Here is a 5,777-nt window from a genome sequence, read left to right as displayed (position 1 = left end):
CGTCAGGCCTGCTCCTCCCCCCCCCACCACCACCTTGGCCCTGCAGGTAGCGATGACAGAGTGGGGAAGGATGAGCTAAGGCTAGAGCCAGTGGCCTCACCCCGCCATGGTGTCCTGACCCTGCTCCCCCCCACGCCACCACTGCCATCACCTGCAAGAGTATGGGGGGGTGAGGCCACCTCTGGTGGCCTCGCCCCGCTGCTCCATTGTTGCCACCTGCAGGGAACAGGGCAGGGGAGGTGAGGTCAGTGCTGCTGGCCTTGCCCCCCGCCCCATTCCATGTACTCTATTGCCCCCGCCTCCAGGGAGCAGGGCGGGACACAGGGCCAGCTATGCTGGCTTTGCCCCACCCCCTCCGTCCCCTGTGTCCCCATGATCATAGCGGTGCTCCACTGCCCTGTTTGAGTGCTTGTTTCCACTCTGATTGGCTGTTTGTCAACCAATCAGAGCAGAAATAAAGCTTATGGACAGACAGACAGACAGACTTAGGCTTTTATAATATTAGAATACAGACACATCGTTGGGATTTCTTTTCTAAGCCGAAGCTAAGAAAACAGGTTTGGGTTGTTTAAGAAGCACTTCCACTAATGGAACAATACCATACTGAATCCTGAACTATTTTTTTGAGTACTGCTTTCTTCAATTAAAAAAAAATGGTTTCTGCTAAACCAATATTTTTAGGAATTTTAGTGTCTGTTCATTTCAATCTGGTTTAATTTCTTCTCTACTAGAAAACTAGAATCCTGACAATTACCTTACCTAGAGGGGTAGGGGGGGCAGGAAAGATATTTTCAGTTCTAGTTTTACTTTTTCTATGGGAAAATCTAAATAAAAAGAATGTTAATCTTCTTGCTTTCAAATTTTCCATGATTAAAAAAAGAACCTGTTTTCTGGACATTGCTAATTAATACCTTCTGGCTACTGGAGTACTTGTACAAGTACAAGAGAAGAAGGCCTTCCAGAAATCCTGTTGCTGCTACTTTGGTGCCTATAGTCTATAATACAGAAACTGTTGCACAAGATCTTGTTTTGAAAATTGTACTTGTTTAACTAAAGGTATACTGTTTTAAAACTAATCCAGTAGAAGCATGCATGGCCAGAATTGTACTTATATCAGTTTACTTTCACTTGGTTCCTAATCAGGTTAAACTACATCAGTGTAAGAACAGTTTAGAACCGTTTTAATTAAATTTTACAGTTTTTACAGTTTGACTGTAACCAAAATCCTAAACTCAGTCCTCTATCTGGAAGATGGAAATGGTGAGCTGTTAATTTAATAGCTGTGAAAGCTGCATTGGACTTAGATGAAGCTAATTTTATTCTACCTCTCATTTTTCAGTGAGGGGCATTGACACAATGCCAGAACATGTTCCCCTAACTATAGGACACAGGGGACCTACAGAACTGAGAGGCGTTTTCAATGTTTCTTTCATATCCGCTTCGCAGTGCAGTCATGTTAACTGTATCATCACACCTTGAGACATTTTAATATTTTAAGCATAGATACCTGCCTAATCACTTTAGTGCTACAAGTATAAAAATACCTGCATTTATAACAGATGGATAAGTGCCCCACAGGATGAATGGGCTGTGGACATAGAACTTTCATCAATGGGACTGCTGCATGCTCATGAGGTGTAGGACTGTGGCTTCTTGCCAACATTTGGCCAAAGGTAGGAATCTCGTATTGTACCCGTTCTCTATAATGTTTTATTCTTGCTCCTACCACCATCTTTTCCAGGGCTGTTAACTAATTATGGGACAGATCTGATCAGCAATAGCTTTCAAGCACACCTTCCTCCCTCCCTCCCTCCTCCGCCCCCCTTCACAAACTGCAGCTGCTTTGGGCCCAGCATAAAGAGAGCAGCTGTGCCCTCAACATACACCCATTCTTCACACAGCACATGTGCTATGTTGAAGAGGGTGGGGTAGAAGCTGGCTCCCCTGGCTTTATATCAGGAATTCTCAGATAAGCAGCTGAAGTCAAATTTTGAGCTCTTTGCTCCTATACAATGGTTTGCCTATTGCGCTCTGAATGTGATGGGAAAGAGGCCACATCGAGAAGTGGTTCTGTTCACTTTTTTTGTTTTTAAAGATGGCTTAAATATATCTTTCTAAGTTGAAAAGTAATAAAACCTCAGACTGTACTTTTAAATTTCCCATCTCCTGTAGATTTCAAGCTGTTGTACATACAGTATCATTGAAACATGACCTGAAACATTTCTCTAAATAACTGAACCTCCAATAGGTTCTGGCTAAAAACATCTTTAATCCCCAAGGCCTCCATTCTTTCATGTGTTAAAATTATTAGGTGTCTATTATTCTACTTTTGAAATAGGTTCTTATCCTGCAGGCTGATCTACACTTGCAAGGCTCTATTTGTGGGACTGGGGTCTCAGGACAAAGTTAGGTTTGGTCTTGGAGGTATCGATATTTTGGTATTCTAAAGCCTGACTTTAGGCAACTCATCCCAAAAAAATGACTCAATTTAGCTGGATTTAGGCATTGAAGATCCACAGTCAAAATAAGGAGGTAGAGCTTCCTCTGTGGAGTGATCCAATTTGATCAAGTTTAAATGCCAGAAAATTGGGAGAGGTAGGTGCATCCAAAGAATTCAGAAAACATGGACATGTCCAGAGGTAGCCCATAAGAAAACTAAGCATGGGTGTGTCTGTACTCCTACCATCTCAGGAGCTTAAGTACCTGACTCGCCTGAATAATTGGTTTCTCTGTCCACTTGAGAGTTGCTAGACCAAATCTTGCTTCTGAGGGTAAGTACCTAACTGGGTGCAATCCAGTTTCTTCCCTATATAGCACTCAGCCAGGAAGTCAGAGGTTTGAGTGAGCTCTACCTGAGTCTTCTGTTTGTGCCTTTATAACCAAACAGGACTTGGCCCTGAATCTGAAATGTTCCTAAACTCCAGAGAGAGAGTGTGTATTTGGGTCCTGGGATTGCAGAGGAATAGTGATGGGAGAAATTTTCAAAAGCACCTAAGTTCTATTTTCAAAAGTGACTTGCATGCTTAAGACTCTAAGTCCTAATGGTTCTCAAAGACATTTAGACCATTGGTTCTCAAACATTTTTTTTCATGGATCACTAGAAAATTGCTGAGGGTCTCGGTAGACCACTTACTAAACTTTTTTTTGTTCTACAAATCAGAGCTCACAACTAATATTTTAATATCAGTAGTCTTACCTTACAAGTACAGATATTCTTGATTGTTCCTCAACTTTCTTTGAACCACCTGAATGGATCTTACAGACCAGTGGTGGTTCACGGACCACAGTTTGAGAACCTCTGATTTTGACTACTCAGTAGGTGTTTTTGAAAATTTTTTCCCTGATCTGTCCCTTGAATCAAACTATCTGTTCTACAATGGCAAGGTAGAAAGTATTAATACATGAACAATATACTAGGAACTCCAATTAAATGGATCTTTGCAAAGTAAGATTAAAATATTAAACTTGATTACTCAAACTTTGGTACAACTTGGAAAATAGAAAGATGGATTGCTTCTACATGCGGCTCTTAATTATAAACATGTTATCATAAAAATGCATAAACACTGGCCAATCAAATTATAACACAAGCTAAGAGAATTTCAGGAGAAACTTGCTAGAGACACAAATGATAATAATAACAATTTCTTTAAATATATTAGAAACTGAAGACATGCCAGGGAGTCACTTGGGCCTTTGGATGATCAGAGTGTAAAAAGGGTGCTAAAGGATGTCAGGGCCATTGCTGAAAAATTAAATGCTTTCTTTACATCTGCCTTCATGGTGGAAGATGTTAGGGAGATTCCCTTACCAGATCCACTCCTCTCTAGGGACAAGTCAATAGAGCTGTCCCAAATGGAGGTTTCAATAGAGGAAATTGACAGACTAAACAGTAACAAATCACCAAGATGCGATAACATTCACCCTAGGGTCCTGACAGAGCTCAGATCAAAAACTGCTCAAATCCTAACTGTAGTAGGCAACCTATCACTAAAAACAGCATTAGTGCCAGAGAACAAGAGGGTTGCCAGTGTGACTCCCATATTTAAAGAATCCTCTGAACTCAGGGAACTACAGGCCAGAGAGTCTAATTTATGTTCCTAGAAAACTAATAGAAACAAAAATAAAAAAAAAATTGTTCAGCACATGTATGAACATGACTTGCTGGAAAGGAATCAACATGGCTTTTTTAAAGGGAAATCATGCCTCACCAATCTGCTAGAGTTCTGTGACGATGTCGGTAAGCAGGTGGATCAAAGAGATGTGGTTGACATAGTATATTTGGACTCAGAAAAGCCTTTGACAAGGTCCCCCATCAGAGGCTTTTAACTAAATTAGGTAGTCATGGAACTACAGGGAATGTCGACTCATGGATTAAAAATTGTCTCACAGATAGAAAGCAAAGAGTGAGCACACATGGTCAGTTTTCAGGTTGGAAAGAAGTAAACACTGGGGTCCCTCAGGAATCTGTGTTGGTATCAGTGCAGTTTAATGTATTTATAAATGATCTAGAAAAGGGGGTGAGCAACAAGATGGCCAAATTTGCAAATCATACAACATTTTTTTTTAAGTAGTAAAAACCAAGGTGGACTGTGAGGAACTATAGAAGTATCTGGCACAATTGAGCAAATGGGCAAAAAAATGGAGGATGCAGTTCAGAGTAATTAAGTATAAAGTGATGAACCTGGGCAAAAATAACCCAGACTATACTTACAATATGATGGTCTTTACATTAGCTTTTACCACACAGGCAAGAGATCTGGAAATCATTCTGGGAATTTCACTAAAAACATCAGCTTAGGGCTCATCAGCCTTCAAAAAGCAAACAAAATTCTAGGGATTATTAAGAATGGAATCATAAGCAAAATGAAAAGTATCATTATGTCACTTTATAAATCCATGGTGTATCCACACCTTGAATACTATGCCTAGTTCTAATCCCCACCCCTCAAAAAGGATATAGAAGAATGAGAGAATGTATAGATAAGGGCAACAAGGATGAGTAGTGGTATGGAGGGACTTCCATATGTAGAAAGACAAAGGAGACTATGCCTATTCAGTTTAGAAAATTGATGCTTGTGGGGGGAAATGATAATTGTTTACAAAATACTAAATGATGAAAAGAAAATAAATAGGAATTTGTTATTTACTTTCTCTCAAAACAATAACTATGGGTCACAAAATGAAAGTAGTAGGTAGTAAATTTAAAACTCACAAAACAAGTTCTTTTTCACACAGCATGTTATTAAAAGGTGATACTCATTGTCACCAAAAGTTGTGGAAGCTCAGGGCAGGGCAGGGCAGGGCAGGGCAGGGCAGGGCAGGGCTGGGCTGGGGTTGGTGCTAAGATATGCAGTTGACAGCCCAGATTTTGCAAGTTCAAAGCCATAACAGAAGCAGTCACAGCATGGCCATGTCAAATTCGAACAAGTCTGTGAATTCTGCTAAAGAGGACACAAAGAAGGAAGGAAGTTGTGAAAGCTGGCACTTTATCCAGATTTAGAAATGGATTGGGCAAATTCTTGGAGAAAAGGGGCGTCAGTAGCTACTGAGCATGAGAGTTAGGAATACAGCCTCTGAATCAGAACTTTGTAGACCTTAAATGCTGGAGGCTGTAAGTGAGAGAGGAACAGTAACCAACACCCCCCGCCCACCCGGTCATAACCAATTCATTCTACATTTTAGCATTTACTCTCTGCCACTGTGACACCAGGGGGGTGGGGTTCCCACCTTGCCTCTAAACCTATAGAGGGTGTGGCTCTGGAGCTTCAGCTTGT

The sequence above is a fragment of the Crocodylus porosus genome, unplaced genomic scaffold (genome assembly GCF_001723895.1).
Source record: "Crocodylus porosus isolate Cpor-Errol unplaced genomic scaffold, CroPor_comp1, whole genome shotgun sequence".
Taxonomy (NCBI): Eukaryota; Metazoa; Chordata; order Crocodylia; family Crocodylidae; genus Crocodylus; species Crocodylus porosus.
This window is presented reverse-complemented; position numbering follows the sequence as displayed.